The following is a 13,054-nucleotide window of genomic DNA, read 5'->3' on the forward strand; positions in this document are numbered from 1 at the left end:
CACTCTGTTTCTATATTTCCCCCCCTCCTTTTCTGTTGTTCCTTTCAAATCATTTTTTTTTCCACCTCAAAATTGAATTTTCCGACCAAACATTAATTATTCCGTGTTTACTTATTTATTTATTTATGGAGGCTTGATTGCATTTCTAGGTATGTGTTGTGCTAATGAACCTGCTAGATTTATGCTAATGACATGTCAAAATTGAAAGGCTTTTATTCCAGGAGTTTTTTTTTTTTGCTTTGCAAGAAGACGGCAAATAACGGCGTGGCGTTCTTTTGTATTGAACTGCTTTACGTGTCGTGTCTTGTGAAAGCAAATTAGATTCGGCAACTCCGCCTCGAAAGCGGGAGCCTGGAGAACCGGTAAAACTCGGTGCCACGCCCGTTGTGCTCCAAAGTGTCTCGAGAGCGTGAGGTGCGGAGAGAAGAGATTGAAAGCGACAACGCAAAGGGTAAGAGCACGACTTCCGTCTCCCTGCTTCTCTTAATGGGTCTTTCCCCAGCTTCCTCCGAGGGTGGCTGATGGAATTTCATTACTTATGATTGAAAAGCCGCCAACTTTCCAAAGCTGGGAGGAGGTGCACTTAAAATGCCGCCGTGGCCCCCCCTGTGGATACCGACAATCGAATTTAGCCTCGGCTGGAACAAATACGGGACCCCTCTCCTTCCCCCGTGCGTCGAAAATGTTATTATTTGCAAATCTGGGTTATCGCAGAATATCGGATGGCGTCTACCGGGGAAAGCAGTAAAGGGAATGTTCATTAGTGTGGAAGAATCAATCTGACTTCACTGGCTAATGTGATCGTAAAGGAGGCGAAAATATTCACGATTCGCACTCGAGGGTTGTTAAATACCCGGCGGGTTGAATTCTGGGTTTGAAGGCATTGTGGAAAAAAATTCAACTAGATACGCAGGACAATGGCATGCCTAAATAAACACTTCCTTGTCAACAAATCAAAACCAAAAAACACATGATGACACATGGAGGGGTGTGGAAACTACAGCTATGCTTTTCATAAATTGAAAAAAAAGAATCCGGGTTAGGGTTAGGCTTTTTGAGTCATGATTTTCCTTTATTTATTTATTTATTTTTTATTTAAAATTATTTATTTATTTTCTTTCTTTCAGGCTTTTCACACATTTGATTTTGCTAGTAATCGGCGCAATGTCTGACATTCACGGCGAGAAGTCGGACAAGCCTCCTGCGTACCAGGATCAGCCTCAGGTGTACTTTGATCAACCTCAGATGTACAGCGCTCAACCTCAAATGTACCAGGCCCAACCTCAGATGTATGCTGCCCAGCCTCAGATGTATGTGACCCAGCCTGAGATGCACCAGGCTCAAATGTATCAAAATCCGCCTCAGATGTACGCCGCTCAACCTCAGGTGTATATGGCCCAGCCACAGGCCTTCTCGATGCAAGAGGGCCAGCCTAAAATGCATGAAAATGAGACATACCAGACTCAGTCTCAGAGAGTCCATACGTCTGAGACCAGGGACGACCACGATGGAGGCAGCAAGTGCCCCAAATGCTGCCGGAAGACAGGGAATTGCCTCATGAGCCCTGAGTGCGGCCGGGCGCTGCAGCTCTCCAGCGTTATCGCCACGTGCGCAATTTGTATCCGTTTTTTTGTGTGTAAGTATTATCCATATTTGGTCCTACGAAAGGAGACAATTAAGGGAGGATCGGGACATACCTAAATGTTTGGGTTCTTAGTCGATCGGTCCCGATGGGACATAAGGACTCATGATGAGACCAAATGTGGACGTAAATAATAAAGGGGCACGATGAGAAGCAATAGGGGACAATATATGACGTAATGCAACATGATGAGGCACATTTTAGGATACTAAGGAATATAATAGGTAGATAAAAGGATATGCTGGGACATGATGGGATGTTATGAGGCGTAATGATATCATGGGGACACTGTGGGACAAAACAGGACAGAAATAGGACCCGCTGGGACATTGCAGGGGACATAATGGGACAAAAAAAAAAAAAAATGCGGGAGAAAGTTGACTGCTGCCTTGTCATATTTTGCTTTTTTTTTTTTTCCAGAATCTCCAATCTTACTTTTCCGGGATCTTTTGACATCTTGAAAGGGATCCATTGCTACTGGTATGCCAAATGCCATCGTCCATCCATCATGAGAAAGAGTTGGTGAGGGTGGGCTGTTTAGTATGTAAAGAAGAATTTCTTAATATATAATTGTTTTTCATGCAAATCTTGTGAGGTGGATTGTACTTTTGAATCAAATATAATGGGGAAAAAAAAGAAGACTTCTTTGTTTTTGCATTTTCAATCTGCCGCCGCCGTGCCTTCTTTCCAATTTCACACATATAAATAAAAAAAATAAAAATAGCCGGCAGATGATAAAGTGGTACACTTGGATGATTTAAAACCACGCTTGGAGATGAGTGACAGCGCCGACGAGAGCAACTTGTTGTCGAGGAGGATTGTGGGAAGGCGGTGTCAATGATCTCAGATGGATTTGCTGTCAGGGAACATAAAACTAATTCATGGTCCGCATCAGTTTGATCCTGACCTTGTGGCAGTCGCGGCAAGACGAGAAAGATCATTAAAAAAAAAAAAACTGGTCAGAGCAGACTGCCACATGTGAGCATATAATAATATCTTTTGGCTTGGTGATGCAGCATGTGGCGCAGAGCCATGTGTCATGTGACAAAATTAAAAGTGTCCAGAACGGATTGTTTTTCTGGTTCCCAATGTTCAGGGATAGAAAATTCAACAATCTGTCATCCAGGTTTTTTTTTTTTTTGCAAAAATAATGCATATTTGATGCTATTACAGGACACAATGTTCCGTTTGGGGACTGTAGTTCAGAATGAAATGGTCCAATTTAGTAAAGAATGGAACGTTCCACATGAGGTTACATCTAAAAACAGAAGGGTCCATCCATGCTGTGTTTTTTTTTTTTTTTTTCCTTCTAGGAATGGAATTGTCCACTTTAGGAATGGTCCAGAGATGAGCGTTACCACATTTTATGTTAAATTAAGCGGACTAGGTGTCGAGTGTAGAACTTTAATCAGCAAATCCCGGGCGCAAATGTCAGCAATTAACATTGTGACCGTTTCAGTTAAAAGTAAAGCGGACAAGTTTGGAACGTTTGCCGCAAAGGTCAAAGCCTTCACACACCTTTTTCTTTGTTCCTTCCTGTAATTTTGCATTTCTCTTAATTTTCTCCCGTTCTCATGCGGCCTACATGTCGACGACGGCGGCGTCACAATAAAGGGGTGACATTTCAAGCAGACAGATTAGGGCCGCACTCCAATTAATTTTGCTTTCCCCTGCGTTAAACAGACAATCAGGCAAAGGCGAAATGTCACGGAAACAAACGAGGAGTCGCCGCGTGGTTGACAATTACTGCCGAGCACCTCACAAATGTCAATATGTTCAAGCGCGGAGATGGATAGATGACGGGAGGAGGTCCCGTCGGCTCGTTTGATGGAGGTGAAAGGTCAAAGTTCCTGAGATTTTGGACGGATGACACAAATTCCGCGCAGCTGATGCGTTTTGAGAGGCGGTCAGGTGGCGGCGGCGGCGTTGTGGATGTCGATGAAACGCACCTCCATTTCTCAGGTCGCTTTAATTACCTTCCTGTCGCCAAGAAGCGCAGCTGGCGCTGGCCGTGATTGACTTGGGCCACCACCAGACGCCACGTAATTTGCCGCGTAAAAAAAAAAAAACGCAACAAAAGCGACGCTTCATTACACCCGTGAAATGAACACGGCGAGATTCCGCCGCGGAAGTCTTTCCCGGCCTCGGGTGACTCGGCTGGATGTTAAACAAACGCGCGTTTTGTCTTCCCGGAAATATAACAACACAATAGCCGCGGCTAGCACAGATGCGCATTCATTACGCCGCCGTAAAAAGATGGTTATTTTCACTTAACTGCCGCCGAGGACGTGTAAAACGCAAAAGACGGCACACTGGAGGTTTGCTTAAAAGGCTCGCAAAGTTTACCGCAACCTTTCGAACTTGGGGAAACTTTTCCTCCCCACCCCGCTACTCTAAACACCTTCTTTCTCCCGGCATGATGGAATTTTTTTATTTTTATAAAGTCTAGTTAGTGTGAGGTAGAAGAAAAAAAAAAAAGCAGATGACATTTCATCTCCATGGATACGTACATCTTGAGCGTTTGCTCGATGGGAACATTGTGTGAGGACTTTTCAGATGTACTGACAGCCTTGTCCACCATCTTGGTCCATCTAATGAAAAAACAATAAGTCCACTCACACTTCCATTTTCCGAGTATATCTCCTGATAAGAACACGATTCATGGCAGTTGTCTTTTTTTTGGGGGGGGGGGCCGTTTCATTTTAAGATGATCCATTTCACGAGCACAACAGACAAAACAATAAAAGCAGCGGCGTATCACTTTGCCCGAGCAAGACAAATAAAAACGTCTTGACACGGCGCGTACATTACGCAAACAAAACAAGTCAGCCGTTTATCGCGCCGGGCTTTTACCTGCTAATGGAATTTAGTTCCGTTGAGAGTGAAAGAGAGAAGCGGCCCGCCGCATCAAAACCAAACGCCGTCGTCTAAATATTGCATAAATCAAAAATCCATTAAGATGGCGGCGACGTGCTGCTTCCATCCATCTGAGAGCTTTTGCGAGCGCGTGGGGAAAAAACAACAACTTTGTATCATTGCGAGTAGAAAGGGGGGGGGAAAAGCACCGCCAATGCTAAAAAGTCACCTTCTGGTTGTTAGATTTTTGTGCTTGCGTGGTCAGAGGCTTTTTGTTCCAGCTGGACGCCGAGGTTTGCGCGACAGATGCCACATTAAGCGACGGCGCCAACCCCCGCCGTTCCAATTTCCCGTCACTGCGCCTGGACCGCCACTGCGTGTCAACTTGACATCCCCAAAACAATTCCGTATCGTCATTATCATCATGGCGGTGGCAAAGGATGTCAGTGTAATGTTTGGCGCGCGTAATGACGAGCTAATATAGCGCTACACGATTAGCTTTTATGGCAAAACAATGGAGCGCCTACAAAGGGGCACATTGGAAAGCAATTTTTTTTTCCACTCCACTGGTCAAAATCAACACAGATTTTGGATTCGATGTTTACGTGTAATCAAAGACATTTGGACTAATTTTTGTCCATTCCGGGTGTCATGTGCGCATGTGCAGGGATTGCTCTCCAGAGGTCGGGCGAGAAATCTACCGAGGTAAATGTCACTTCACTATTTTCTTGTCATACTACTACTTTTTTTATTTCATATTATGATTTCTTTCCCCATAAGAATTATGATTATTTTATTATTATTTTATTATTCAATTCTTCTGGATGTTTTTCTATCTGAACATTTTGCTCATAATGTTGCTTTTTCATCAGTCCTGTTTTTTTTTTTTTTTAAAAAACTACAATCAACTGGCAACCACTCCTGTGGTCATTTTTCCTTCCACAGGACTGGAGTGGAACAGCAATCGCTTTCCCCCCCCCCCCCCCCCCCCTACTAGAAGTGTTGTTTCGGCCTTGGCGGAGGACGGAGCGGCTCCGAACGGTCGTCGGGGACAAACTACTCGATGATGCTCCGTGAGGACTTCTCCGGGGGCAATCTGTCGATATCCGACGCGACGCTACGCGGCCTGCTAAAATTGGACGTATTGAATGGTGACGCTCGATTGCGGGCCTCGGCGAGTGAGCGAGCACTTTAAATAGCAATAAGAGCCAATCAAGTCCCTGCCTGCTGCTCTCAAATTGCTGCCGTCCTCTCGGTGGAGCTATGCAGTGAAGTCTCACACACACACAGACACACACACACGCGGGAAAAAAGACAGAGCGCTGCCTTTGTTGTTGCTCTATGGAGGGAATATTTCCATGCTGCAGCTACACAGTGAAAAGAATAATGATTGCATGGCTTTTTTTTATATAAAGAAAAAAAAGGATGGGGAAAAAAAAAATCAGCAGCAGCACTGCCTCCCTGTCCTCTTAGTTGTTGCTTTGGGATTTGCTTGTTTTTTTTTTTTATCCCAGACGTTAACAAATTCAGTCGTCCTTCAGGAAAAAGATTGTTATAATTAGACCGTCATTGCAATTAATGACAATGTTTACTGCGTCTTCTCCCAAGGTTATTGCGGCGGTGAAGCAAAAGTTGGCAAAGGAGGACAACGGAAGAAAATATGGATTTGCATCGTCATCAATTTCACTCTTAACTGCATATGTCCTGCAAAATAAAACTAAGTGGAGCGTCGTTCATCCAAATTAAACCGATTTTATGTTGTCGGAATTTTGTCAAACCAACTTGAAAATGGGGAGGAACTTTTTTTCAGGATTACTTCCCAACAAGTTGAGAGTTGTTTCCTGACATTATGGGTCGTTTGCTGCTTCGGCCAAAGTGATCGGGACAGCTACATTAAAATGTAAATTCCCGCTCGTCTTCCTATTTTGCCGGTGGTTAGGAAGGAATTAGGGGCAGCGGCCCCCCTCAGGGCAGACTATTCAAATGGCCGTCTGAGTTTCAGAAACGCCGCCGTCTGCACGCTCCCGACAAGTCACTTTGGCTAAATTGTCTAGCTCTCAACTTGAATAAATCGCACGAGCTCGTTTCACAGACTTAACACGACGTCTACTTAACCGTAATACCAACTCCTGCCACAAGAGGGCCTTCATCCTCTCCAACAGCCGATTGCTAATCACGCCGCCGATTTTTGCCAAAGCAGCGACACTTGGGGGGGGTCATGTTGTCTTTACTAATTTATCCCAAATAGTTGGCGCGCCCGTACCGCCAGAGCATCTGTTCGGAGATTCGGGGAGGACGCTCGTCGACATTGGCGCGGTGGAGTCAGCGGACATCCTACGTGACAGAATCAACAACTGGTCCAGTGCTGCCGACGCAACGCGGCTGCTGAGTTATCAAACTCGTTTGGTGGCATATTGGACGGCTCAATGCAATCTCTCCTCTTCTAAAAGTTTTCCCCATCTCTGGTGATTTGGCACTCTCTTCCGTTTTTCCATGCCGCTAAACTCTTTAGCCCATCTCGTGTAATCGGAGACGGCCATTATTGCACTCGCCAGTGCGTCCTGCAGATCGTTCCTGATGCAATTTTGCACTCTCCGTGTTTCCCAAGCGCTTCGCTTAATAATAAAAGCGTCCATCCTGCCTGTTTTTGTTGTTGTTGTTTTTTTTCTTGACTTCCATTTCATTTGGGCCAGGAAAATGCATCTGTCGCCCATCAGCATGATTCATGGACGCCACCAAGGCGGAGCAGCTGTTGGCCTTTGCGACGGGGGCCGTCTATGAAATGTCATGCATGTGGCAAACCTTGTAATCACTTTGCGCCATTAGAATGGAAATTGATCTTTTTTTTTGGTCACAAATGCATTTCAAATAAGTGCCGATTCGCTTAGCGACCTACAACCGGCAAAACGTGAGGCTTGATATCGTCAATATGGTTCAGGCATAAAGTTGACTTTGACTGAGTGAAAGTTTCCTTAAAACTAGCAAAGCGGTACATGTGGGGGTGAAACGTGATCTCCCGAGACTTGCGGTGACAAACTTGTGGAAGTCAACTTTGCACGGGGGGAAAACAAAAAACAAAAAAAAACATACTTCTCACTTCTGCGCGAAACTTTGAGGTTATGTAACGAACCGTGCGTTGCGTAAGCGTGAGAGGAGAAAAGGGACGAAAAATATTTGTTTTTTTCCCCATCAAATGAAACGTCTCCGAGGCGTCAGCGGAGAAGCGTCCCGAGCGATGATAAACTTATCCTCTAATGAGCTGCTGTGACTTTCAAGGTTTATCGCTGTCACGATGAAAACAAATATGAGGTGCCTCGTGGCCGCCAGACGAGATTGGGAAAAGACTTGGTGACAATGAGCCACATGCTGCTTCACCCAGACTTTATTTTTACCCAATCAAACTGTAATGAAGCTTACGTCATAATTATTTGTCAAACTGACTTCCTGCCAAGCTCATTGATGCTTTCCCCATTTCCCCAAGAAAACTTTTACTGGAACTTAGCTCGGACTCCAACCTGTGGACGAATGTCCATCTGGATTTCAGCTGCATTGGAAGCGACGGACGTCAACCGCTAGTTAATTAGCCCGCCGTCCGTGTGGCCGGCAAACGGCGAGATAAGATTCCCGCTGCGACGTGTGGGATTCCGTTATCTGGCTTCCAGGTGTTCCAGCACCAGGAATCTCAGCAGCAGACTCTAACTAAAGTACCAATAAGCTCTTTAAAGCAATTTACACAAAGTGGACGCTTTGTGGATTATTTCAGTGATTATTTCAGTGATGCGATTTATTCTGCGCTCGTTGGGGGGGAAACTAGAATCGAGTTGGTGAACCGATTTCCATCGCTTGGGTATTATGAAAGGGCTGCAATTGTTTTTGATGAATGGAACTCTCCGTAGTCCTGAATGACAAACGATCGGAAGCCCAGATGGCTCGTTCGTCACTGTCGGCAGAGGCCTGTTAGCCGCCCGTCCCTGCAGTCCGCCGAGCATTTCGGCTAACCTAATCTCTTCCTACTCGACGGGGATCGTTTTGTAGACAATAAGATTCAAATAAAGTAGTGAAATAGAAGTATTGGGAGTTTTCAAAACGACAAGGAGTTTAAACCACTGGAGGTTTCCCAGTATAGAACAAGAGGAGACGATCTATAATGAGCTCCCCACTAGCATTTCCGTCAAAATATTTTGCACTTTAATCCACCATGATGGCATTGAACCATCGCGGGTGACAAACGCACGGAGACAAACATGGTGCCAATATTTGGCCAAATAATCTCCCTCATCACCTCTCTGCCCGGCCGCCTCTCTACCTGAGCGCTAATAGCGTCGAGTGCTCCTTATCTACAGTGCAAGTGTCAACGCGCGTCTGCCGCGAGACGAGTGGAGAGTTCTGTGTGCTTGAGTGCATCCGTACTCGGCCTCCTCCACCACCTTAAAGGCCGCTGTTACGTGTGTGTGTGTGTGTGTATAGAATGGCAAAAGTATAAAAGAGAGAAGAAAAAACCTAAACCGAACCTAAGCCACAGTGTGCTGGCCTAGCTACAAATTCGTCCCACCACCAAACGCCATTTGTTATTTGTTCCCGTTACCCGCCGTATGCTCGCTTCCTGCCAAAACGTGCATCATGAGCCACGAGCCGGTCGGCCGCCGCTTGCCGGAGTTACACTAGATGTTTTCTGCTCCGAGATATCGCCAAGAAGTTTTACTGGGAGATGAAAGACGGGACGGCGGCAGGAGGCGCTCCGGGGATGCAGATAGAAGCCAAACACGGGGGAGTGGATTCCGGATGTTTGCGTGCGGCGCGTTATCGTCTTCCATCGCACTTCCTTCACTCCCAAGCTCCAATTCCAAGGTTGTGACATTGCCACGCGGCGCTCTGGCTCATCCGCGCGGCCATTAGTCACAGCTGCTTCCTCTCGCCATCTGGCCGAGTGATGCTAGCGAGTCGACACCACCCCACAACGGCGCAGACCCGCACAAACGCAACCTGCCCGCTAGACAATTTAGACATTAATGAGAGGCAAGAACTCAAAGGAACTGTCAACACTTCTCCGCTGCTCGTTTCCAACAATGGGAATCGTGGCCAGGCGATGGCGCACATGACACATTAAGGACGGGAATAACACAGAATGTCATTTTTATCCATTTGTGCAAGGATAGCCTCGTTTTAAACGGGGATGCTCTTGGAGCAAGCTGCCAATCAAGATCAGATTTGCTCCACTTTCAACTCTTTGAAAGTTAGATGTTAATCTCTTATCATGAATCTACGGAGAAACGATACCACATTTTTACTTTACTTTATTTCGGAAATTTCATCCTGTGTTCAGTGGTTTTGCTCACAAATTGTTTCCAATTGTTTTCTTCTTTCTATTTATGATTTCTCTCTTAAATGTCAGATTTTGTTATTTAGCATTTTTTTATTTTATTTTATTTTCATGTTTTCCTTCTTTTTTTCAGTTTACATTTTTTTTTGTTTTTTCCCAAAAAGTTTTGCGTTGTATTTTTTGCTGATTGTCTTTTATTTGCTTACTATTTTACATATTTTAATTTTTGAAGATTGTCATCTTTATACTTAGTTTTTCTTTACCAAAAGCTTTCTGTTGATCTTTTGTATAACATTTATTTATTTATTTTTATGAAGTGATCTAATTTTCCTTAAGAATGTGCGATTCAACTTCTAATGGATTCTTTTCTGCACTTTTGGATTAAAGGTCCGATCCCCAATAACATTTTATTTTATCACCTGTTGCAAGTCACCGACGCAGCGATAAAGCACTAACCATTCCAAAAACAGTGACTAAACGTCCTTCACAATAGCAAAAGTAGTTTGCTTGAATGCAAATCAAGACGCCATGTGACTAATGGAGTGCGCTGCTCCTTCTGCACACGCTAATAAAGCTTTTTAATTAGCGCTTGCTTCAAGCGGCTGCTTAACACACTCCCTTTTTACGCCTCACTTTAGCATCAGATAACAAATCCGGTTTTCTTTTGCCGCTGACACTTTATTGGAGGAGTCGGATTGTTGAATAATTGGTCGCCCCAACTGTACTTTAGGGCCCCAAAAAGATTTCATCAACACAGAACACCTTCCTCCCGTCCTTCCCGTCTCCGAAAAAAACCCTTAATTGTGTGATTGACAGGCGGCGGGCGGCACACTTAGATTTGTCATCTCCATCCGTCAGTCTTCATTCGCTCGAGCTCATTCGCTCGGCCGCACCGCCTCGTCGTATCATTACTGCCGCAGTGCAGGGCCTGACACCTTTTAATATCCTGGTGGAGTTCGGAAAGGTGGCGGAGGAGGAGGACGGGGTTGGGTTCGAGGTGGGGAGGGGGGGGGCTGCCCGTGGAGAAAATTCATTAGTCAGACCCCTGAGCTGGCCCTGCACATTCCATCTCGCCGCTTGTGAAATAAGAGCCTCGGCCTAGTGTGCACATCTACTGTGACCCCATTATGCCACCTCATATACAAGCCGGAGCCTCTCTAAAGACAAATAAAATCACATTACTGTAGCGCGCACACACATTTACACGGCACCTTTGCCGGCACCGGATGAGATTCCAGAGCTGCATTTGTTTGACTCGAGTGAGTTCACAGGCCAGACCTGCGTGTGCTTTAAATGACGGGGGGGCCCCCCGCTTGTAGCGTGTTAGCGCACAAGAGGAAGCACCCGCAGCATCAGGACCACGCGTGACGGAATGCCGAGGGTGCGCTTTAAATTTAAATCCAGAGCGTGGCCGGCTTAAGTTTAATTGGGCTCTCGGGGCGCAAATGAGCACGCTGGCGTGAATTCCGACTTGAGAGAGGAATTGTTGACAAGAAGACTAAATCAACAGGTGGTCACTTCTTTATCGATCAGTTCAGTTGACGTGGAATCAAACAGCTTTTTTTTTTTTTTTAATATCTTCTGCTTTCTTTTCATCGTGTGACTCAGAGGGCTTTGGGATGACCTGTTATTTTTCTCAGTTTCAATTGCCTACAGGAGCTCGGTCACAGATTGAATAAATTTTTCCTCTGTTTTTCTCTCTCTTTTTTTGGGGGGGGGAGGGTTGATGGTAATGCGGAGGCAGCGACACCCGAGCAACCGCGCGTGTTTAGCGCGTCCTCACAGGAATACTAAGCAGCACTTTGGAGCTCTCCGGGCTTAATCTATGAAGCTGTCACGGGCCTGGGGAGGGAGCTGCAAAGTGGCCCAAAAGAGGAACGCTTTATTTATGTAACCTTTACACACACCCACTGCACACACACACACACACACACACACTGCACCTGTCTGCGACATCATGCGCTACATTGACACCTGTGAGGAAGAAGAAGCGAGGGCAATGGCAGAGATTGTTTTCCCAAGCACTTTTAAGATGCGCTGCAGAAATTTGCGAGTCAATGTGATGTCCTCTACAATGAAATGATCTATATGCATCCGCACTGCATCGCCAATGTCACTCCAAATCCTATCAGCCGCTCGACGGCCTCGAGGGGTTTATGATCGCGCCCCGGGTGCGCGGTCCACGTCGGCAATGCAGATTACGAACATTGTGGCGGGGGCTGCGTGTGCTCTTATATTCATTCCGGTGACGACAACAGACGTCTGTTTCCTGGCAACCGCTGCAACAACACGTTAAGGATCTTTTTCCGGTACAAAAAAAAAAAAATCTGTAAAAAAAAAATTAATACATTTAAATGATTAATAATTTAACTTCTTGTCTTGAGTTCTGTACCACCCAACATTTGGATTTTAAAAAAAAGTTGTACCTAAAAAAAGTGTCCTTTAGGTGTACGGAAAAAGCGACGACACAACAAATATTGCAGATAAACAGCACTCTTGGCATCCCATAATTATCACAAGCGGTGACGGGAGAGATGCCCCCGGTATAACCCAAATTCAATCCCGCATATTTTCCAATCAACTTCCTCCTTTAAAGATGTGACGAGATTTCGCGTCGCGCAATTTTGGGAGATGGAGATTGTCGCCGGCGGAAGGTGCGGCGGTCCGCCGGGCAATTTCGAGGGCGGTAATTGAAACCGGCATACGGGCGAGGGAGATGACGTTAATCCTAAAACTGACTCAGGCTAAAAGGCCACATTGTGTTTTATGTGACAGGCATTTTAATCAGGGTGAAAATACACATTAGCATAATTATTGAAGTCAGCAACATCAAATTTTAGCCCGCTATCAAAGTGCCACTCTGCACATTTATCATTCTGCTGTTTTTATTTATTTATTTTTTTTAAAAAAAGCATTTTTCATATCTGATCGCCACAAACCTCCGTAACAAGTCTCAAGATGAGTCCATTCAAATTGGTGAAGGCATAGACTATCTCGTCTTGCCTTCATTTAAGCAACGTGCTTTGGAAAGTGTTTGATATGAAAGCCCTCAGGCTCCATTCAAAGTGCGGGATTTTGATTGGCGGCTTCGGTCAGCTCGCTTTACGCGGACTTTCGATAGTTTGTACACGACAGTTTGGAAAGATAGCCGCTGGACAGAGTTTAACAATTTAAGAGAGTGAGGAGAGACGAATATTATTTTAGGTTTGCTTATTAAAGAAGTATGTTGAGCAGTT

The 13,054-nt window shown here is 45.3% G+C and overlaps 1 long non-coding RNA gene across 1 annotated transcript; it reads left to right on the plus strand.

The window, feature by feature from the left end:
- Positions 1-337: 337 nt before the first annotated feature.
- LOC119138209 lies at positions 338-2,281 on the plus strand. The gene is made up of 3 exons (XR_005101104.1): positions 338-451; positions 1,128-1,636; positions 2,063-2,281. It is a non-coding gene; the product is annotated as an uncharacterized LOC119138209 (long non-coding RNA).
- The last annotated feature ends 10,773 nt before the right edge of the window (positions 2,282-13,054 follow it).

Source organism: Syngnathus acus, chromosome 19, assembly GCF_901709675.1.
Source record: "Syngnathus acus chromosome 19, fSynAcu1.2, whole genome shotgun sequence".
In the NCBI taxonomy this organism is placed as follows: domain Eukaryota; kingdom Metazoa; phylum Chordata; class Actinopteri; order Syngnathiformes; family Syngnathidae; genus Syngnathus; species Syngnathus acus.